This window comes from Lissotriton helveticus, chromosome 2_1 (assembly GCF_964261635.1).
Source record: "Lissotriton helveticus chromosome 2_1, aLisHel1.1, whole genome shotgun sequence".
Lineage (NCBI taxonomy): Eukaryota > Metazoa > Chordata > Amphibia > Caudata > Salamandridae > Lissotriton > Lissotriton helveticus.
Window position 1 is genome coordinate 1,099,512,979 of NC_136059.1, and position 24,679 is coordinate 1,099,537,657.

Consider the following 24,679-nt stretch of genomic DNA (forward strand, 5'->3'; position numbering starts at 1 on the left):
GACATGTCACATTTCCATACTTAGATATAACCCATCTCTTTCTGGATGGTCGGGCAATTTGGAATCCAGAGTGGCAGACTCAACATTAGGGCGAGTAATAACTTGCATATTTTATTTGTTTCTACCTTTATGTTTGGTATAACAAATAAAAAAATTTTGATTGCAACGGCGCCTGCTGTTTACACAAGCTGGAGCCTGGTGACTGACTAGGAGGGAGAAGGGCGGGGGAAGGAGAGCAGAGAGCGGGATGTGGACGAGCAGGGAAAGAGACACATCAATGAAACTATGAACAGCGTGGCGCTCGGGAAAGGGTGCCATGCTGATAATGTATTTCACACTTGGAAAAATAATAAACAAGTAGTTCCCATCAAACACAATAAGATTTGGGAGTGTTAGGAAACTAATTGCCCTGTGCTCCTCCTGCAAAACCGAAAATGATGTATGGGAGCATTAACCAATAAAGAGTCACGAAATTAAAGTGACTCAGCAGGGAGCCAATTGCAGGCAGGAGGTTGGATTACACTCGTGGAGTGATTACAGGAGGTCTTACAGATAGCGCTTGCACGCAGATGATCGACCTAAAAAGGAATGATTGATCTCTCACCGACTTATTTACCAGGCCATGTGGTCCAAATGCCAAGAGTTGGTAGGAAATGTTTCATTCTTGTTCACATGCAAAAGGCAGAAGAACTTCAACCCCCGTATGATTCTGCTCTGACAGAACAAACATCTAACTTTTTTTATTATTATTAAACGTGTGCTTTCGCACTATAAATTGATGAGCCTTAGCTACAGTTTTAGATAATGTAATTCAAGGTTGCCATTGTAGATATCTTAACCTGATGCAATCATCTCGGAATTCATGGTGCATAGAAGTCATCGAGCAGAAAAGAAAAACAGCTCATATTTTGTGCGCCTTCCCATGGGATGTGTTACTAACCACTTTCAGGAGATCCGGGTATAAATATAACATGACTATAAAGAGGCCACTTCAGACCCGGCTGCTTAATGTTAAGGTCGTTTTAAAACTGATTAGTTGCTGCTGAAGTCAGCGCAAATTTGCACTGCTTGTGGTAATCTGCCCCCAAGGGAGTGGGTTAATGAGAACCTGCAAAAAGAGATCAGTAGGGGAAGTCTTAATTCATGATTTACTGAAAATCCAATTATCAAATGTCAACAGATTGTTCTTGGCCTTTGGACAAAAAAGGTGTTTTCACTGGTCAATGTGGGAGGACTGACAGCAGAACCGACATTTATTCTCACAGCCTTCTGTACCGAAAGACTACTATTGAGTGTACAGGGAAGCACCTAAGTTGGCAGGGTATGCCCAGATGTGGGTCCCTTGCTCACTTTGCCACTGTATTCAAGCTAGCCTGGCTGATGATGGCTGGTTAGCCAGAAACCGGTCCCAGGATGCTGTTTCCGGTCCAGGGAAGACATGGCTTGGCAGTTCGGGATGGACTGTTCCCATGAGGCACAGAGTCAGACTGATTTGCATATGACCATATCTGAACTGCGGTGGAAGAGTGAGCTAAAGAATGATGATGGATTAAACCCAAGATCAGTTGAATGGGGGCGAGTGCTTGCAATGTTCAACACTCCGTCCATGATCCCCTTTGGTTTTGCTTCATACACTGGATACAGCATGTCTCGAAAGACAACTAGGCAAGACCTAAAAAAGAGCCCTAAAGGCCCCTTAACTTTGGCCTCTGTTATGGGCCTAGCTTGCATCAGATGAGCCCCTACTCCACCTGTATGTTGCTACTCAGAACAAAAGTACACAATGTGCAGATGCTCCTGAAAGTGTCCTGTTGTCAGAAAACGACACAGGGACAGTTTCAGCATATTTCTGTAAATCTGGGGAAATAGGAAAGTAACGCGGCACTCTGTTGAAATCGGCCAGCAGGAGGGTAGGTGGCGTCTACCCTCTGAAAATACTGGGTAGAGAGCGTCTACCCTCAACTCGAGCCCTCACTACACGTGCTCAGTCGTCTCACTGTCCATGCACCACAAAAGATTTTTAACATGAACCAGCTAAACTACCATAGCTTCGTCAGCTGACAGTGGGTAGCAATGCTCCTTGCTTTCTGCCATCACACTGCAGTTTCAGGCAAACACCCAGCCAACGTCACAGTCCTTCTGCAATGAGTAAGCTGAAGGCCGAGACCACTTCTCACCTACCAACACCACCAGACCGCTTCACCAGGGTGCAAGTGTGCACCAAATTCATAATCAGCCAGGCCAAGTACCATGCATCAGGTGTTAGACTAATGCATTTCAGTGGGGTGGTACGCATCACTGCACTAAAATGCGAAGTCACGCATATTAGCGACTGTGCCGATCAAGTGTAACGGCATGAGCGATGGCTGTAGTCTGTTATTATAATACAACAGGTAAAGTAGCATAAACCTGGTGCGCTGCTGGTAGAATGCAGTGCACACACTGTGTGCTGTATGATCACAGCCTACTGCACACATACTAGGAAGCATTGCAAACAAATTATCATTTTATTCGAGTTGGTATTGATAGAGCGCTTACAGCACTCTAAATTGTATGGGTGCATTATACTCATGGTTGAAATGCACTCACATATGTTTTATTGTTTGCAGTGTTTCATGATTATTAAAATGAATTTATTCAAATCATATAGGCATTAAAATGTTGTATGTATATTTCAGTAGGATTTGAATGTATTAGAAAGGTCTATTATTCCTGTATGTATAATGTTCAGGATTAAATTATATTCGTACAATATAACTGTGTGTGGTTCAAGTGGCCAGCATTGTAGGCCCAAATTGCAGGTTGTTGTTAGTTTCGATTCTCCTTGGTTGCTCAAGAAATAATTGAATGAATCCTTTTTGTATTCTGCAGGTACATGAATCCGACCTTGTTATTCTTAGATTTAAGGAGATACCCGGAATGTCTTTGAAGAAGACTAGAAGGCGAAAAGGGAGGACGCCTTTCGTGTCTGGCTGATCAAGGGACCAAGGCCACTGGAGAGGAGCTGAACAACATGGCTCCTGTGGAAATGTACAGAAATGTTGCATTTGAAAAGTTTATTCTGTGACGTATTGGGAGGGGCTTAACATTGTCTTTTTTTATAATGCGCAGGGACAGATTCGAGAGACTTCTGCATTTTTCGGAGGAGAAGGAGCATTTTAGAGCGAGCTCCATAACCTTAAGCTATCAGGCCCATTTGACGCGAGTACTTCTTAGAAAGTCAACACGTGCTGACACCTTTGGGGTATGATACAAGGGAGATAGGCAGGACCCTCATCAAGAGCAGTGTAGGGAAAGATAACTTGTGTTTTTCTTCTCAATGAAAAGAGTATTGGCCTCAGCTTCTATTCTGTGTTGCATTTTGATTCTGGAGTTCATCAAATGATGCTGTTTATGCTGAATGAATCGTATTCGTAGACTCAGCTCTGTATTGATTTTTAGGTACCTATATACTCTGATAGGTGTGCTTACATTCAATTATTTTTGGCCTTATAATAAACCCATCAAATTAATTCCAGAGTCTGTGGTCCTTTAACCCATGACTAATTTGGAAGCATAACCTTGAATTGTTTTGCTCCCCTCAACCACTTTCAGCAGGCAATGAAAAGACCATCTGTAGGGTATCTATTCGGGAAGACAAGGAGTAAATTTAGCGTAATCAGTACCCACCCTACCGCAGTCTGGGGGAGGCTGCATTCCATCACCCAGTCTCACTGTCAGCCCAGCTGCAGCGCAGCAGCACATGACGTAGCTGTCACAGAGGACAACTTACAGTTCCTATTAATGAGAAAATCACCCGCAGTAGGCCTGCACTGAATGAATCGGGAGGCTGCACCCTGCGTTGTTGTTTTGTAGGCAATTGACGCCACGCCAGCACTATCATCAGTTTGTGCTGGGATCTTAGCCAATGAATGAGTGGCGGGCAAATTCAACTTTCGCTTTCTTATACCGCTGCAGATCGAAAGAGAGTGTGAGGCTCAGGTCCACGAGACAAGTAATTGGCAATGCACTGACTGTGCACTGCTGCACTCTGTGCTAACATAAAGAAGCCTTTACAGGGTCGTTGGCGCACGTGGCTGGCGCCCAATGTTTGCTGTCCTGCCTGCCCCCAGGAAGGGCATAACTGCTGCTTAACGTGGGTCCGCTGGAAACCAACTTACACAGGGGTTCTCTAATCACTGAAAACTGCCGCCAGACAGAGCGAGACATTGTTGAGGAGAGCTGCCCGTGACTCGCAGTGTGCTCCGAGACAGCTTTAAACTGCAGCTGGGGAATGGCAGCACTCGGTGAGTCATGCATTCTGCCTAGGGTTGATACCTTTCCAAGAGAAAATTACCGGCCATTAGTTGTAGTATCAAGAGTCTGAGGCCTGGATCCCTGACGTGACTTATACTAACTGTTATGTTATGTTATGTTATGTTATTATCATTTATATTTTGCGCACAGATGTTCCAGCTAAGGAGTGTCCTGGCGCAAGGAAAAGGTGAACACAACACAACGCAAAAGGAAACAGAAAAGTACAAACTCCGAGTGAAGAAATTAAAACAAGTGAGTTTTCACGGCCCTACGGAATGCAAATAGATCCTCTAGCAAGCGAATTTCCAAAGGGAGGGAGTTCCAGAGAGCCGCAGCTCTCACACGGAAAGACCGACCGCCCATCCGGCTAAGCCTGAAACGCGGGATAACCGCAAGAGATTGCCCAAGAGATCTAAGAAAGCGAGTCGGGACATAGGCGGATAAAAGATTGTTAAGAATCTCAGGTGCCGATCCTTTTAAGATTTTAAAAGCAAGGCTAAGGGCCTTAAAATGGATTCGACTTTTAATCGGTAACCAGTGTAGGGACCGCAGGGTATTGGAAGTGGGACAGGACCTCGGCAAACCCACCACTGCTCTCGCAGCAGCATTCTGTACTCGCTGCAAGCGGACGATCTCAGATTGGTTAACTCCCAGCAGGAGCGAGCTGGCATAGTCCAGCCGGGAGATAATCGTCGCTTGAATAACCAGCTGTCTCGTTGGGGCATCAAAAAAATTGAGCGCCGGCCTTAGCCCACGCAGGACACCGAAACAGCATGCCGCCACTCTCTTGGTATGGGTAGTGAAGCAAAGGGTATGATCTAGCCACACTCCCAGGTTCCTGAGTTCCATCACTGGAGTAGGAGCCGGCCCTAACTCCGGAGGCCACCAGACGCCTCCCCAGCGATCCGCTCCCTTCCCAACGATCATCACCTCAGTTTTTTTCGCGTTCAGCTGGAAACAGTTGTTATTCATCCAGCTGGCCACCTCTCTCAGCCCATCTCGAAACCTGGGGGCGTCCTGTTCGGCATCCCCGCTGATCGTGACCGCTAGCTGCGTGTCATCGGCATACGAGACCATGGTTAGGCCCCATTGCCTGGCGACATCAACCAGCGGCCGCACGTACATGTTGAAAAGCGTGGGACTCAGCGAGGAGCCCTGAGGGACCCCCAGGTCCAGCTGATGGAATTTGGACTGAAAAGGAGGGGTGGCAACGCAAAAGGAGCGATCGCTAAGGAAGGAACGGAACCACTGTAGAGCAGAGCCACAGATGCCAATGTCCTCCAGGCGGTGCAGAAGGATGCGATGGGACACCGTGTCAAAGGCAGCGCTAAGGTCTAATAAAATAAGCGCTGCCGTTTGACCTGCATCCAACACACTCCGCAGATGTTCTACCATTGCCAGAAGGGCAGTCTCCGTGCTGTGACCAGCACGGAACCCATTCTGCATAGGATCGAGGACATTGGCCCGGGCCATATGCTCAGTTAGAGCCAGGTTGACGTGGGCCTCCATGACTTTGGCCGGCCAGGGGAGCAATGAAATCGGGCGGTAGTTTTCCGGTTTTAAAGGATCCAATGATGGTTTTTTCAGGATCGGGGAGACCACCGCCTGCTTCCACTTGGCAGGAACCGTACCTGAAGTCAAGGAAAGGTTAATCAGCGAGCACACCGCAGTACACCCCTGAAAAGAGGAATCTCTGAAGAGGGCAGGTCTAAGCGGGTCCGCAGGAGAACCAGACTTGACTCGTTGTACCAACTTGACAAACCCATCCCAAGACAAAGTAGGGAGAGAGTGAAATGCCGGGCAGCTGCGAGGGCCATTCAGAGGGATGAGTGGCAGCGTCGTGCTGGGAAACGACTGATAAATAGTCTTAACTTTCTCCAAGAAGAAAGCGGCCAAAGTCTCGCAATGGGAGGTAGAACCATCCACTTGCGGAGCCGCTCTCCTAGCCATCAGATTTTTGAGGGCTTTGAAGATGGTCTTCGATGGATTGTGGCTGTTACGGAATTCCGTCGCATAGAAAGCCGCACGGGCTCTACAAATAGCTCGATGGTAGAGCTTGACGGAAGCCAAATACATGGTTTTTTTGGCGACATCGTTCGTCTTCCGCCACTCCCTTTCTGCCCTTCTACATGAACCCTTCAGGGCACAGAGGGCACTGTCATACCAAGGACTCGACTGCCTGGAGCTAGATTTACTTGAGATGATAGGCACCAACTTGTCAAGCGCCTTGGTAATCCAGCTGCAGAATTGGTCGTAGCCCGAGGTGACATTAAGCAGGGGGCCTAATGGCTCTTCAGCCATGATGTAATGTAGGTCCTCTAGCCTGAGCTTATTCCAGTGCCGCCGAGGGATCCACTTAGGAGATGGAATAATAGGGGTTTCAGGGAGAGGTAGCCAGAAAGACACCAAAAAATGATCAGTCCAACCCAATGGAGAGATAGCCAAAACTTGGACATCCGATAAGTTAGTAAAAAACGGGTCCAGGATGTGACCAGCCACATGTGTAGATTGAGTAACAAGTTGGATCAGCTGAAGAGCCTCCAGATCCGCCAGAAAACCACTGATGGCCGGGGTCTGTTGATTATCAAAATGGAGGTTGAGGTCACCTAGGATGCAAAAATTGGCGCAGTCACTGGCTAGCGTACTAACCGCCTCAGGGAATGCTCCCCTGAATGCTGCATCACTGCCTGGGGGGCGGTACACAACCATCCCAGACAGCGTGAACTGAGGACTGATGGTGATCTTAAACAGGGCGCTTTCGCACCCCGCAATATGCAAACCCGTCCAAGTGCACACAAAGGTGGATTTTATAGCTAAGGCAATACCTCCACCTCTTGACAGGCGGTTCTGCGTAAAGAGTGAATATCCTGGAGGGCAAGCCAGATTAATTATGGCTGTGTCTGTGTCCTGGAGCCAGGTCTCAGTGATAATAAACAGATCTGGCTCCTCGTCGGTGATAAGGTCCATAATAGACAGATGATGTTTAACCAGAGATCTGGTATTAAGATTTAAAATACGCAGACCCTGAACACGACACTTGCTCAGCTGAGGCACACTTCTGCCTTCCAATAGAGCTGCCGAGTTGTCATAGTCCCGAATACCCGTTGGCTGGTCGAGAAACCATCCCTTGCAGGCGCATTGATAGGGGCCACACAAGGGATGGGTCGGTGCATAAACGCATCGTGGAATGGACTGCCCAATCACCCGAAGCAGTGCACTGGTGTAAACAATCATCCTACCTCCCAGAAGGTGCTAAATGGGAGGGGCCCGCAGCGCCCAGCGCGCGTCCTTAGCGCGGACGGGCGCGGACGGGCAGGACTCCGTCAAGCGACGGCGTCCGACTGCCCGTTCCCGCTGCGCGGGAGAGAGCGACTTTAAATAGGCAGAGAAATGGAGGGAGGAGCGCAGGGACGCTCCAAGATGGCGCCCACCGAAAGACCAGCGTCCCAAGCCAAAATGGCGCCGATCATCTATCCCCAGACCACCCACAGAACCCGGGTCCACCAAAACGGTGGTGCAGTTTCTACAATTATATGCAGGTATGAGGGGGGGGGGGGGGGAGAGCCCAACCAGTTCACAATTAAAACTGAGCAAAACAAAATAAAGCGGCCAGTAGTTCAAAAAGCAAATAAAGTTAAAACTAAGCGCGTACAAACCGCGGCGCGGTAATGCGGCACCTTTTCCAGGCTGCCCACTGCCTAAGATCGCCTTAAATAGGCAGAGAAATGGAGGGAGGAGCGCAGGGACGCTCCAAGATGGCGCCCGCCGAAAGACCAGCGTCCCAAGCCAAAATGGCGCCGATCGTCTATCCCCAGACCACCCACAGAACCCGGGTCCACCAAAACGGTGGTGCAGTTTCCACAATTATATGCAGGTATGAGGGGGGGGGAAGAGAGCCCAACCAGTTCACAATTAAAACTGAGCAAAACAAAATAAAGCGGCCAGTAGTTCAAAAAGCAAATAAAGTTAAAACTAAGCGCGTACAAACCGCGGCGCGGTAATGCGGCACCTTTTCCAGGCTGCCCACTGCCTAAGATCGCCTTAAATAGGCAGAGAAATGGAGGGAGGAGCGCAGGGACGCTCCAAGATGGCGCCCGCCGAAAGACCAGCGTCCCAAGCCAAAATGGCGCCGATCGTCTATCCCCAGACCACCCACAGAACCTGGGTCCACCAAAACGGTGGTGCAGTTTCCACAATTATATGCAGGTATGAGGGGGGGGGAGAGAGCCCAACCAGTTCACAATTAAAACTGAGCAAAACAAAATAAAGCGGCGAGTAGTTCAAAAAGCAAATAAAGTTAAAACTAAGCACGTACAAACCGCGGCGCGGTAATGTGGCACCTTTTCCAGGCTGCCCACTGCCTAAGATCGCCTTAAATAGGCAGAGAAATGGAGGGAGGAGCGCAGGGACGCTCCAAGATGGCGCACGCCGAAAGACCAGCGTCCCAAGCCAAAATGGCGCCGATCGTCTATCCCCAGACCACCCACAGAACCCGGGTCCACCAAAACGGTGGTGCAGTTTCCACAATTATATGCAGGTATGAGGGGGGGGGGAGAGAGCCCAACCAGTTCACAATTAAAACTGAGCAAAACAAAATAAAGCGGCCAGTAGTTCAAAAAGCAAATAAAGTTAAAACTAAGCGCGTACAAACCGCGGCGCGATAATGCGGCACCTTTTCCAGCTGGAAAAAATATCGTATTAATTTGTAACATGCAATTTCTGTATTTATATTTGTTCTGTGAAGTATACAGATAAAGAGTAAAAATATGTATCAGCTGTGATTTTGCTTATTCTTGTACTGGCTAGAACATTAAAATATCAACTTTGTGTTTAAACTCTGCAGCACGTACATAACTGTATAATTATGATGCAATAAAGTGCAATGGTATGGGGTGTGAGACTTTTTATGATGATTGCTTTACTTTTATATCTTCTTGGTACTCAAATAGTTTCTTATCAGTGTGTTATCCTTCAATTTCAGGCGCTTTGAAGCAGTTGAAAGATATTTTAGGGCTTCTCATTGATCCAATAGGTGTAATTTCTAATACTTCTTTCTTTCCATGCACTTCAATGCTTGGGTTTACTCTCAGAAAAATTTTACACTAAGTGTCACACATTTGGCAGTTGAGTGTCACTTATAAGTGCAATGAAACCATGGACAAGTCACACAATCTGAAAACTTGGCAGCTATATGTATGAAGCTTTCTCACACCCATCTGCTTCCCTCAAAGCCCCTGAATCTGGGGCCTGGCTGCAGCGACCCAAAGCCTCCATGCAGCACCCCTATGTAAGGGTACCATTTCAGGTGCTTTACATGGGTTTTAAGATCTTCTTAGAGTTTCTCATTGCTTCAATGGGTGTAAGTTCTGATATTTATATGTTTTCCTCGTCTTCATTGCTTGATTTTGTTCGTGAGAAAGTGTCACTCATATTTACACTGAAATTACAGTATTATAGAGGGCAAAAATGAACACGTGAGCAATCTGAAACCTTGGCAGCTATGCATAATACAGCGGAATCCTATTGCACCCCTCCAGCGAGCCCTCCCGCCCAGGTGGGCGGGCTACTTCCCTTTGACAGGCTCCCGAGAGATGGAGAGGCACGTGAAGGTTGCCGGTCGGGGAGATGGGCACGCGGTTCCCACCCCGTCGTCAGGTGCGGCTACCTGGTTGATCCTGCCAGTAGCATATGCTTGTCTCAAAGATTAAGCCATGCATGTGTAAGTACACACGGCCGGTACAGTGAAACTGCGAATGGCTCATTAAATCAGTTATGGTTCCTTTGATCGCTCCATCTGTTACTTGGATAACTGTGGTAATTCTAGAGCTAATACATGCCGACGAGCGATGACCTCCCGGGATGCGTGCATTTATCAGACCAAGACCAATCCGGGCTCGCCCGGCCGCTTTGGTGACTCTAGATAACCTTGGGCCGATCGCACGTCCCCGTGACGGCGACGATACATTCGGATGTCTGCCCTATCAACTTTCGATGGTACTTTAAAAAAAAAAAAAAATCTTAACAATAATAATTATTAGGATAGGAAACAGTTGTATTGTGCCACAGTAACATGCAGTATGAACTTATTGCAAACTTGCACCATGTAAAGTCCTGCTACCTGTGATACATTCTAGAGTACTCTATTATCTTCATATCAAGCAAAGAGCTAACATGGTAAATTTGTATGACAGATTTCTGTGGTGGGTTAAAAAAATGCATCATTAGAATAAGTCCACCGTGAAAAGGACAGGGCATAAATTGTATTCTAATCCCTAATGGAGAAAACTGGAGCAGAGAAAAACGAAATTATGCAAAATTCTTAGGGCAGGTTCTGTTTTAGTTTATTTTCTGTGATCACTAACACAACTAGAATAACCTACTCAAACTAGTGAAATCATTGTGTAAACTGTGTTAGGCTGTGATATGTCCCGACACCTACAGAGCTAACCTGGTGATTCTGAAAGAGCTCTGACATTGCGGGTGTATTTTTTGAAAAATAAAACAAGTTGCCACTAATTAAGGTCATTATCAGAATCGGGTCCACTTTGTAAGAGTGTTAATTAAAGGTGGGAGTGAGCCTGATCATGACCATGAACAGATTTGATCTGAGGATTATGTCAGGTGAGTGACAGTTAAATCAATGATCTTGGCATCAACTCTAGACATTATCTATTGCTGTGAAGGAGTCTGGGCTTTATCGGTTATGTGAGGTCATGGCACTAACTGCTCTGGATAAGTATAGGCAATATAAGGAGCCAAGGGAATTTTTGTGTCTTATGTTTCCTGGTATAAGAGTTGTCTTCAGGGTTATCTTTCTCCACCAGAATGGTCTAGGTCTACTTCCCTGAAGCCCCCCTATTCACTGCCTCTGTGTGACACAAGGCATTTTGTCCTTGAGGATATAAGTTCCTGTCTGCTTTGGAGAGAACGATGGGTGTAAATAGGCGGCCAGACCACACAGACAGACAGACTAATAATCAGACAGGTAGGTATGACCAAGGAAGACCTTACTCTGCTGCATATTACCAATTCAGGATGTCTCTGCTTTCGGTGACACATGAGAGGAAGCTCTGCTGTTTGCACTGAATGAAAAATCTATCAGTAGAGCAAAGCAGAAAAAAGCCAAACATGAAGAATTATTTAGCTGTCTGTGACAAGTGAGATATAGCTGTGTTGCCGGACTTGAGAGAAATGTAAAACAACAGATGTGATGAGTGGAATACTTGTAAAAAGCCACAAACTTCCAATGCCGCATTCAAATACAGTCTTAGACAAAGATGAGAGGGGAGTTTGATGTGGTGTGGCATACGTCCTACCTAAACCTAATCCTATATCTAAAGGTGTGGCTTTCCGAATAGTTCCCACACCTACAAGAAAAGATAAGAGAAGTGGCTTAATAGAACATTACCTAAGGCTCACCACTTTTTCACAAAAAACAGTTACCATAAACCATTTACCACACATTTAAAAGTAATCTACACACAAATACAGATGATCTGATTCTTACATTGTATGATCACACTGCCCCATTTCAAGATGGCCACCATGTCGAACAGCAGATTGTGTGGAAGTGCACTCACGGTTTACGTGTGATGGGGAAAACAGGTAAATTGTCTATTTGGCGAGTAAATAAAAAACCTGCCCAACAGCGTATTTCAACACTCAGGAGCAGGAACCGGAAGCAGATTTGGACTGCGGGCACACTGTCACAATACAGCAAGTCAAGAACTACCCTCTGATATTCAGGTACACTACATGATCAGATGATTTTTATCCATATAGCATTTCCCCAATGCGTAACTTTTACGCTAATAAGATGGGTGTGGAGTTCTCGCATCCCATGGTGGGACCAGTATGGTCACATGGGGGTAAGGACTATAAGCTCTAAGCTTCAGGTCTACTTCAATTTATAATACTATAGTCTCACATTATGAGCTAGAGCACATAGGAGAACCAATAACATTTTGCAGTGTTCACTTAATCGTTGCATGTTGTACCGAATGAATTTGCTCATGCTCAATGACACAGTGGTAGTTTGGAATAGGTGTGCAAAGTCGGTCAGCAAACAGCAATTCATCACAACAATATACGTGTTTTTATCTGCGTTTACATACCCTATTTTACGGCGTTTAAGACGACTTTTTAACCCATGAAAATCTTCTCGAAAGTCGGAGGTCGTCTGATACGCCGGGTGTCATCTCATGCAACTTAACGGTGTGAGGAGCTGTGCCCATAGATCGATGGCAGGGGTCAATTGCTACTGAAGGCGGCTCCTGCAGAAGGTACTACGGTGCTCTGGACTACTGCTCCATAAGCGGTGCGAGAAGTGAGGCGGATTTGGTGTGCTGAGCGACACCCATGGTGCTTCTGAGACTGTGGGGGACACTGGCAATTACTGCTGTGAATCGCAGAAGCAAAGTTATGCACGGCCCATAGTCCTGGGCAAACGCAGTACCAGGTTGGCAGGGGCTGACGGCCCCTCCTGGGTGGCTTTGGCTGCGAAGTGGAGCACGGCAGATCAGGCACTGGATGAAGTCTTGGCTCCCTGGTTGGGGGACGAGCAGATCAGCCGCTGCCAGGCCAGCGCGGGCGCACTCTGATAACAGGCGCTGCCGCACTGATCAATGCCGCTCTGATTAAAGGCTCTGACACCTTCGGGTAAAGTCTGCACTATATAAAAAGGCACACCGTAAAATAAATACCGGTAAATGAATACCGTACCTAAATAAATATGCTGGTATAGGAAGAGGGGTAGTCATATACGGCGAGTATAGCCCAAACCCTATATTTTAACAAGAAAAGTAGGGGGGTTGTCTTATACGCCCAGTCGTCTTATATGCCGGAAAAAACGGTAGTTGTACTATTTTGTCTCCTATTCCTACAGGTAGAGATACGGGATCACACAAATTTGCTTATGTGCGGGACACTCAACTGGTAATTGCTCCCATATTTTCACAATTACCTTGAGGACAACTTAAGTTAAGGTTACCCTCCTAGATAGGAGGGTATTTTAGTGTTGGTCCTGAAGAAACGCCACTTGACCTGGATAGGACGCTAGGCATGAAACATCTAGACCAGTTAATACAATAAAGGAAGAATTAAGGTTCAATTTGTCCCTTTGTTTTTAATCTTGCCATAGATCATCTAACAGTAATTAAAAGGAGAGTCAGTGTGGGCTCTACAAGCAATTTTACCTTTTACCTAACCAACTATCATCTCCATCTCACTTTCATTCAAAAAGGGTAGGAAAAAGATCTCCACCAAAGTACCCCCATACGGAAGGCCTGCTGAGCATTCTACCACCCACCTACCGTGGAGCAGGACCCAATAATGAAGCACGTCCCCTACTTGGGTGAGGGCCCTTGCATTCTGAGAAAGTAATCCCAGTAGAATTGGGTTTAGAAAAAAAAGATTACGTTCATATCCCCAATGTAGGAGAGGGAACTATTGGGAACGTCTCACCTTGGATATAGCACACTTCAAGTACACCCAGGTGTTTACCGTGGTCTCACTGTGCCATAGGACTCACCCAATAATGCCAAAACAAGTCTGATGTTGCTTTTTTCCTTGTTTACAGGGAAATTAGCCCAGTAGTTCGGGCTGTCTTCTTCCTACAGGAGAAGGATTGAGTCTGATATGCACATGGCTGGTCTCTGTCTGGAGAGGCAGAGTGGGAAAATACTATATAGTGGATTGCAGTACAGAGTAATTATCAGTGGCAGATGATTAATTATAAATTTCATCCATCATTTTTATGCCTAAGTGAGATGCACTAGATGTAACTGGGGTGCCCAAGCATAGGTCCAGGGCTCACTCTGCTACAAGATCAAAGCTGCAACTCACCGATGGAGCCACATAGGGTCGAAACCCATCTGGAGTTGCTTGTGCTCCCAACCAAAAGGTCTGGTCAGTTTGACTACTCCTACTGGAGCAAGAAGTACGACTTGCAAATGGCAAGCCAATACCTACAGTATTATAGAGGGCAAAAGTGAAGCAATGGACTGTGCTTTGCGTAATTACCATTTGCTAAGATTAACCCAAACATTCCAGCCATCACATTGTTGTTTTTCTAACTGAGTTAGGACTAAGTCAGCTATGCAAGTCATAGGTCTGCTGTTAATGAGAGAAGCAACTAACAGCATGGTGATGAAAAGAATGCCGGACTATTTCGCTACTAGCGATTGCACAGGGCTGCATCTAGTCAATGATTTTCAGCTGACTATGCCACTCTAAACTAAAACCTGCCATATGCAAATCAGTTTGAGTCTTGCTCCAACAGGAAGAATACAGTCAAAAGTGCGAGGCCAGATCACCTCCAGACTGGAATACAAGCACTCTCAGAACGGTTTCGGCCTACTAGGGCCTTGTCATTGGATACAGCTTGAGCCCTGTGGCACAGTGAGCACGGGACCCACATACCAGACTGGTATGCTGCAGATCCTGACACTTTCCTGGGAAATTTGCTGCAAGGTGCACCCTCTATATACTTGACAGATGTGCTTCTCTTTTTGCCGTCAACTAGCATAAATTCTGGTAAACCACTTTTTTGGTTCACAATTTAATTTCTAGTTTCCCCACGGCCTCCCATGCCACATCGCTCTCTGTTTGGCAGTCATCCTGCGCCATCCGGATCCTCATTTTTCTGTTTTAAATCTCGCAGTGTAAACCCCTGCAATTTTTGGTAGATAATTTATAAACAGATTTTAAATGCTATTTAATTTTTCATTGTTGCAGCCTGGCATATGATGGCAGTTTATCTAGCACTGTTCTCTGTTTAGATTTATAAATTATCTGATGCACTAAACACAAAACAGACGAGATGTGTTTTTAATAAAAGTTGAAACTTTGCACTTTAAGAAAGGGTCAAACTTAAACCAGAGAAACTACAAGAAGCATTTGAAAGCTCTGGGACTAGTAAATCTAATTTGAGAAAGTGAAAATGCAGCAGTGCCAACACCCTTTGGAGAACATCATAACTATAAGATTGTGTAAACTCACACGGACGCACCCTGCCAACAATACAAAATTCAGCTAAAGTATGGCACTGACACTCTTCTTAAGACACAAAGCTTTTCTTGCATAAGCCTTTAACATCCAAGTCATGTACAAAACCTGAAAATCTGAAGCATGCCTCCAGGGGAGGATTATTTTCAAATAAAGAGCATGTCACCAGATAAAAAAAAACAACGCTTAAAGTTAGAAAACATTATCTGACTAATAGAACCTGGCTTGAGATCAAAGGAACATTTATGTGTAGCGCAAGAGAACTGAGAAGGCGTATGGTACAATCCTAATGAACACAACATAATACAGGAGGCACACCTAACATCCCTATACCGACATATGGCTGGCTATACTGGAATCATGAAATTTCAAAAACGATATCATTTTAAATGTATTACACCTCAGACACCGTAGTACATGCAGTTACTCTAATGAAATAAACTCCATAAATCAATTAGTCTCAGCTTTTTATTTTCCAGACTTTTTCTTTAGTCCGTGGCAGTGCCTAATTTGTGTCGATGGTTTCAGGTGGAGCCCACCTGCACTCGTTTTTGGGGCTGGCACTTGTTTTTCCTCATCAGTCTTTCACTGAGACCAAAAGAGAGAAAAGCACTAAAGGATGGGGGGACTAACTGAAAAACAACAGTGACAAAAAAGAAAGCAAGGATGAAAACGAACCTGTAGGACTGCGATAACGGGGCAGTGAGTGTCTAGAGGTGAGAGAAATAGGCATATGATGGACTCAAGCTTGTGTAGCGTTAGTATTCGGCACCCCTGATATTCTTAGCAATGGCTGCAGGCTTCTAACCAAAACTTTGAGCCCAGCACTTATTGTGTTACATATTAAGCTGGTTTGGGTTCCATACCCAATGTAATACTGTTCCAAACTAATCACATATGTTCAGCCAACCAGCACATGTTTCATTAACATCACATTTATCTTTCTGGCAATTCACACTACATTTGAGCCACTTAGCAAAGTTATACAGGGTACATTAATTCCACAGGTCCTAACAATGATGATTGGGGCATAATGAACTTTTTTGTCAAACTTTTATTATTTTTAGTGAAATGTTTTAAATATATGAGATTCTGGGCTGTGGATTGTATTGGGTTTGGATGGAGAGAAATGTTTATGTTTATATAGTTTTAATTGTATAATTAATAAGTATGCATGGTTAATGATCCAACCATGCATTACTTTTTAGGTCGCTAAAACTATCTATTTTTTAGGACTTGGAAATTAGTGTACTATTTCTATAAGATTGTATTTTTTGGAAATAAAGTGCTTCTTAATCTGAATCAATTCACACTCAAATACTAACTGTCCACCTAAATCACATCTTTTGTTCTAGGTCAGAGTTGTAATTTCAAGGCAGCGGTCTAATCTCCTCACAAGCCATTTTAGGAGAGGGTCTTTGTCCTTAACACTGGAAGCAAAGCCCAAACGAGCGAGAGAGGAATGAGAATGAGTGATTCTGTTTAAAAAATGTTGTGAGGACCAGAAAGGTTCTCACAAAACTGCTAAATCCAGACAAAAACTATCTCTGCAAGAACAACCGGGCTGTGAGGTCCAGTCCCTGAAGACTGTTAAGGGACATTTGTGTGATTGCTTTGAAAAACTAAACGCAATCTTATATTAGCTTCAGTCTGCTGTATAACTACCCCTGTGTCAAAAGTAGCATGGGCAATCGTGAATACACACTCCATTAAGAGCAATGGATGGCCCTCATATAAATATGCATGCAATGTTGGGGATGTGGGGTATAAAAATAACTACCACATACACTAGAGCGACTGGACATGTTCTCAATGTTGGTAAACAGAGACTGAGTCAGACAAATCCTTGGAAGGACAAGGGTACAAGGACTGCCCCCATATTGCGCAAAAGTATTTTAAAGCAAGCGTTTTCAAAAATATTTCATGTGGTCCTCTGAACAACGTATCCTATATTATCCAAGCAGGTGTGGCGTCAGAATATTAAATACACACTTCAATGAAGTCAAAGGTGTATGTGTGAGAGGTGGGGGTACTGTCTCTTTAAAGGAATTGAGATGTTGTGCTGGCTCAGCATCCTGCTGCAATATCTGCACCACGAGGAAAGGCAGGTTCCAAGGTCATACTTAAGAGCTCTGTGTACATAATAGATACATCAGCAATCAGGCAGCAGAGGAAGGCAACAATAACGCTGCAGTCTGCTCGATGGGTTATGCAGGCAACCGCAACCAATTGTGCAGTCAGAAGAACAAACCTACAACAGCCGAGGGTCTGCAGGACATTTACAGAAACCTGCCCATCGCTAAGTGCTGTGGAGTTATGCTGGGAACGTGCACCACTGCTGGTCTGCATTTTCAGGAACGCACTCTGTTTTCGTTTTAATCCTCCTACAAAAAAAATTACCTACACGTATGATCAATCATGTTAAACCTTACTGAAATTGACAAATGTTCTTCTAAACATAGCAGAAAGGTAGTAAAATAGTAGCCACACTGCGAGCACACTGAATGCATAAATCGACTGGTAAATCCAGGGCACCTAGAAATGTGACATGCAATCCCTAATGCGCTAACACGGCCAGATGTCTATCCCGCTGCTGCTGCTGCGTCACACAGCTGCTGGTCCGGATAAAAAGCGATATATGACAGGGTGGTCCTGCTCTCTAAGCCTGTCTCTGCGTCTCCAGGGAGAGCCCGCTGCTGTCCGGCGGCGGGTGCCCTCTGGCCGTGCCCTGCACTCCGCAGTCACCGCCCTTCACGTCTGACGAAGCGAGCACATGCACCGACGTTTATTTACCAACATATACGGCAGCACAGCCCCGCAGCAGCTTCCAAAGAAATAAGATATACAAGACCAGATACAGGAGCAAACAATTCCTACAAACCCGAGCGTCCATGCACTAGTACACATATGTCGTAAAACATGCGGATTTGCAGATTTCTGGGGCCCACACTCGCCATTCCTTCCACCTGAAGGACGAAAATAAATGCAGTATATTTTTTTAAACCACAACGCCTTGAGACAATGCAGGAGGGCAGACACTGTCCTAAACTGTTATTCTGGGGATTTCTCCCAAAACACAATCCCATTCCCAGAAAGGACAACACCAATATTGACAACAAGCCCAAAGATAAATGTCGTGGCACAGCCCCTTTCATTTCCACACACCTCTCGTCAATCTGCTGCTAGCAGCCGCCACACAGCCCTCATTTACACCCAAGATGAAAGGATGGGTTAGATGCAGCGAAGGAATGCACTTACAGAATCGGATTGGCAAAGAAGTTGCGTCGAATACCTGCAGTCCCAGCAGTGGCTTTACTCCCTGCGTCCTCGGGTGAAGCAAGCTGCAATATTACCAACACAACAATCAACGTTCGTCTGATTTCCAGACACCCATGGGGCTCGTGCTAATTGGTTAGAAAAAAGGGAAAAAAGACGACAGCAAAGTTCACGAGGCAGCACCTGGCATCGCGGGAGCTCTCCATATAACCCAATCTGCGAGGAAATGTAAATTGGAGCGCGCGGCAGCGGTCGGTGCTGTTCGCTAATGCCTCTGGCCGAAAGGGATGCTGGGAGATCATCCCAATCCGAGTTGCAGCCTAACTCTAATCCATCAACGGGAGAGGCGAGCGAGGAATACGGAATGAGCTGCCCCGGTGGGCAGCGAGCGGCGTCAGTCTCTATCGGAGCCCCGGTCTGTTAAAGAGCGGGTCCTTTCGCTGCTGGGCTGAAACATTAGGTTAGTTTATTTAGATGAGAGGTGGCACTCAGGCCCTGCAGATGCCGAGGACGTGGTGGGTGGGGGTCGGCGGGGATCAAACGCCACCCCTCAAGAGACCCAATTTTTCAAGAGTACCCTAGCATTCTGCGTCCTAACCCTAGGCCACTGAATATCTATGAGATTGCATAGACTCGGGGTACCCTCGTCCTAACCCTAGGCCACTGAATATCTGTGAGATTGGATAGACTCGGGGTACCCTTGCATTCTGCGTCCTAACCCTAGGCCACTGAATATCTGTGAGATTGGATAGACTCGGGGTACCCTCCCTAACCCTAGGCCACTGAATATCTGTGAGATTGGATAGACTCGGGGTACCCTCGCATTCTGCGTCCTAACCCTAGGCCACTGAATATCTGTGAGATTGGATAGACTCGGGGTACCCTCGCATTCTGCGTCCTAACCCTGGGCCACTGAATATCTGTGAGATTGGATAGACTCGGGGTACCCTCGCATTCTGCGTCCTAACCCTAGGCCACTGAATATCTGTGAGATTGGATAGACTCGGGGTACCCTCGTATTCTGCGTCCTAACCCTAGGCCACTGAATATCTGTGAGATCGGATAGACTCGGAGTACCCTCGCATTCTGCGTCCTTCATGGGTCCCACACTCCACCCCAGGCCACTGAATATCTGTGAGATTTGGAAGTGTTTTCTGTTCTTACCTATAACCATTGGGACCACTGCCATAATCTAGAAGTACAGGCAGTACTTTAAATGGCTAGGTACTAAGTGGCGGCACTTTTTTTAAAATTTGAGAGCGAGAGTACTTGCACGTCTAAGTAGAGGTGCAATACATTTTTATTATTATTATTTTGAACCGAAGGTATCAGAGCGATAACGTTTACAAGAGGTACATTAGGGGATTCATAAGAATCATAGTAATTTAAGAGTGCTAACACTTCTCAGAAACAAGCAAGTACTGTGGCATTGGGGATCTGCACATCTATTTTTTCCATTTTAAGCACTGAGTACAGGTGAGGATGAAAAACACTGACCCTGTCAGTGAAACAAATTTCAACATTGCTCTGGCTAATCCTGTCATCCTCAACATTCAGCAGAACCCAAAAAACTAGACATTGCATGATCGGCAACTGGTCCCTGTCACAAAAGGCAGTGGCGTAACATAGACCCCAAGGTGCGGGAGCGAGGGGGGAGCTCCAGGGGGCCCCCTCTCCGCACGGTGCCCTGGCCTGAGAGCTCCAAACTGACTCCAGAAGGACGGGGGGCAGGCCTTGATGTACTTTGAGGGACACCCCCTCAAGTTTCGTTATGCCACTGGATGAAGGTGATCTTTAGACAGTACATATTTTTTATCGGCTACTCTACGCGTGCTGAGGCTTGTAGGTTGATGCATGTCCTGGGAACATGGAAACTACAAGTGCCAACACGTATATTTCTGTCGGCAGAGCTGGATCCTCCCCACGGCACAGGATCACTGGCAGGTATGCAACTAGTTACCATAGTCACTTGCTGCCACGCTTGTGATGCCCTTGGAAGAAATCTTTTATCTTAAATTAATTCCTGGTGGTAGTCCGATTGAGGATTATTATTTTTCCTACCTTAGAAGACTTCGTAGAGGGTGTCAAAATGAATATTTCCTGAAAGTAAATTGTACTAAACTCCGAGGATAAAAACAAAACAAAGGCCTATAGGCCCGTTCTTGCGAACACCGTGTACGATTAACTTGCTATAAGCTGCAGAAATGATGGCACTTCACAAAGCTTATGAACAGGTAAGGGCAGCCTAAAAGCACTCTTCAAAGTCATCGTGCTTAAAATTAACTGGAGGACAAGGATCCAAATGACTTTTGAGCTAAACCACACAAAACAATATGTAATCTCCAAACTCGACAAGGTCTTGAACTGGGGGAAAGGATGGAGCATACCATGAACTGCTGTTATACCACTTCCCCTGTACAGCAGAGCTGGCCAGGGACGACAAAAGGACTAGGTCCCTGGTAAGAGTGACCAGGTTAATCTGCATTAGTTGTGGAGCAACTAGACTCACTGACTAGATTTTGCAATTGAGCCCCCGAATGTCGAGAGCCTGAAGGCCCACTTGCCAAATTGGTCAATGTATGTTGAATAGGCAGCACTTTCAGTCTGATCCTGTAAACAAAGAGCAGGCGCGCTTTGATGAGGAAAAACCTTGCAGTGGACACCCTACATGTTTCACGTGCATAGGCACAGTCAAGCCCACCCAGCTGGACAAAAATTGCACACAAGCCCCAGGATAACCCAAGGCTTAGAGACCTAGTTGTAGAATGAGAACTACATGTCCCAGAGATCATCAACTTCTAATCTGCTGTGTTTCAAAGAGCAAATGGGCAACAGCAAGGAGAAAGGAGAAAGACCTTCCTAATGCACCCTACCATCTGCAGAGGACCAACCATGCATCTGTGGCCGGTCAATATTTGCTTAGCAGCCACAGGCTGTCGAAGGCTTTTAAGCCCATTTGCTTAATCAAGGACTGTATATCCCACAGGTACTGTACATCTTATCGAGTTGTGTACTAGGGGTGTCAATTAGTAACTCTTCTTTCTATATGAATGCATACACGTAAGTAGCACTTGTTTTTACAAAGGGTGCAACAATTAGGCCTATTGACAAACTGTTGTGCACAGTAACCATGGTCGTCATCAAAGCGTGGACAACCAGTTCATGTACTGCCATGTTGAGGATTACTATTTTACCCCCAATTACCTTATCTGCTCAACTCAAGAACCTCCAATTCCTCCAATAAGCAGGAACTTTATTCTCATGCAGAGGAGGAATGCTCCACCTCAACACCGTTTCAAAATGCATCTTTGAATTATGAATTCTCACTCAAACTCCTTTGACTAAATCACTTTGTGTTTGGCTGGTTGGTTCAAGTGCCTCTTGCAGCTCTCCAAGGTGGACCATTAAATGAGTTGTTTCTTCATGTTTAAGGGTATTTGGGAACAGGCAGGCAAACAAAACACCACCACTCATAGATTTAAGCTGGGAGGATAAGGTAACTAGATTAGTTAGTCCCAAATATGTATTTTTTAGATGTAGATTTCAAGTTTGTAGCATTGTCTTTTTTGCCTGGAATGCGAACGGAAGGGCCTGGACTCTGCTCACAGGGTGGCGCTAGCTCTGCTCATAATCAAACAGCAGAATACATTCAGAATATGCATGTCGCTAACTGCAATCAACCCATGATAACCAACAAGTGCAAACAAATCTGCACAACATAGGCACAATCTGTATAATGTAGTGTTTCAAGAAACTGGAATGTTTGTAAATAAATATGAGTGGGAGTGTTGGGTATCAGTCATGAGTGGGAGAGAAAGGAAGCAAGGGATAGGTCACCTCCTCATAAAGTCTCAACCAAGTCCAACAGAATAGCACATTTGCAAAAACTATAAATATCAGAATACACTCCTGCATCTTTTAAGTTTGCGCAGGCAATGTTTGGTTTAAAGTGAATAAGTAACTTCAAAGCCTCCAGCACATGTACATCAGCTAAGAAAGGTATGGAAGCCTTTATTAACTTGACTTGAGCACACTGACATTGTAATCCCAAGAGATGAGTGCGCTCCTTCTGGGAACGGGATGGGAGACGCACCTTAGAAATGGGGACGTCGACGAGTGATATGCATGACCGAACATACCTCAACACTCTGCTCTGTCCCGACCCTTTCTTGCATACAGTTCCTCCCATGTGAGATGGCACCCACCAACTGGCATGTAACTTAATCGGTTTGTTGGATGTAATCCTATTTGTTTTTCGATAGACCTCAATTATTCCTGGACTTTTCATTTCTCTGGAAAAGGTGCCCTGAACCGAACATTTGATTTGCAGGAATTGTATGGTAGGCACTGTTATCTTAGCGAACTGTTGTTGTATATATATATATATAATTGTGCATCGATGATTTCCATTCTCACCATCTAATTCTCTTTTCTTATGTACAAAGGAAGGAATAGGGGAAATACAAGCTTATCCTGTAAAGAAATACTGCTTTGTTCTGTAATCTCATATAAAACCTGCAATAAAAGATATTCAAACAAAAAAAAAGGAAGCCTTTATTAACTTTCACATCCCTGGAGCGACAACATTTAATATCGAACTGGATTCTTCATAACTGGTTTTAAAACATTAATCATGTGTCTAAATGAATTTGAATAATATTAACAAACACATTTCGGATAGATCAAATCCGATGAAGAGAATAACTAAGGGTGTTTTAATCTCGCTATATTTGAAACAAGTCTGGTTTTAATGTGCAGAGCCCTGCACTGTCACAGGTACATCGCTCACTGGCACAACTCAAATAGGCAGAGCCTTATCTCTGGTGGACAAGGAATAGGAGTAAGAACCTGCTCTGATGTGATGGAACATGGGCATAACAAAGTGTATAATCAGAAGAATGAAGCTTGGGAGAGGGCACATAGGGTTGAAGCAAAGAGCCCATGACAAGTGCCAGCAAGTGCCTTGTGCCCCATGCAAAGTATCTAAAGAAGATGCATTTGCTCACTGGTGATCTATATAAGAAGTCCAACTAGGATCTAACAGATGCTCCAAGAACTAAATCAAACTACAGATGTGGCAACTGCTTTTTTGCAAAATCTGTGGGTAGAGAGATTTAGGTAAGTCAAGCAAGACTGAATTCTTATAGCAAAGAGTGTGAGATAGGCAACTGGATCACCGGCCTTCTCCTTTCAACATGGAGGCAGGGAGAATTTTCCTTAGGCTCTTCAAAAGTGTTTAAAATTTACTAGAAATTTGGCTGACGTGGGGAAAAGTTTAAGATCAACATTGATATTAACGCCAACATTCTTTGTCAACGGAGCAGGGGTTGGGAGTGGGCCAAGAATCGGAGACTACAAAGCGCAGATCCAGATATAAGTATGATTCCATAGAAACAACATGTCTGTTTTATCTATATTCAACTTCAAAAGGTTATAGGTCATCAAACATGCAAATGAACCAAGACATTCCTGAAGTTTATGGGGAAAGTCGTTGTCACTACCAGTTTGTGGCATCAGATATGAAACACCAACAGCTTAGTTAAAATATGTACCCCAAGAATAACTTAAAGCAATTAAAGGGGTTAAAAAATTAAATAACTCCACATAGTGCATAATACTTTTTTCTTTTATGTACTTTCTAGTGTTTTTAACTTTAAAAACTGACAATACATAATAAATATATCACAATAAATGTACACAATGAAGCAAGACCTCTCTTGCACCACCTGAACTAGAGATCTATTTAAGAAGGTATCTTAATGTTAAACAATAAATAATCCCTCCCTATTGTGTTTGTCAAGGGGTTCACAATGGGAACATTTCCCTATTGTAATTGCCACAGAGTTCTCAATATATTTCCATTTCCTCTTGCATTTATCAGAGATCTCAGAACATAAACCTCCTTCGTATTGCATTTGCTAGAGTTCACCCTTTAAAACCCGACTCTCTGGGTATTGAGGCAGAGTGCTGAATGGCTGACTCAGGGAGGTCTTGTGGGCTAGACACTCAGAACTGAGAAACTCACAAAAATAACAATAATCATAGTCCAAGCAATGATTTTTCTGTAAAACAGAAAAGTACTTTAATGCACATACAACTAAAT

The 24,679-nt window shown here is 45.1% G+C and overlaps 1 protein-coding gene across 4 annotated transcripts in view; it reads right to left on the reverse strand.

Annotated features, from left to right (window-relative positions):
* Window positions 1-24,679, reverse strand: part of TTC39B (tetratricopeptide repeat domain 39B) — a 609,447-nt gene that overhangs the window by 293,953 nt on the left and 290,815 nt on the right. Inside the window, exon 1 of one of the 4 annotated variants that reach the window (XM_078675909.1) lies at window positions 18,559-18,577. The exons of the other annotated variants lie outside the window; for them this stretch is intronic. The gene's annotated coding sequence lies outside the window, so the exon portion shown is untranslated. Of the gene's footprint in view, window positions 1-18,558; window positions 18,578-24,679 lie in introns of those variants that run through there. 4 annotated transcript variants of the gene reach the window in all.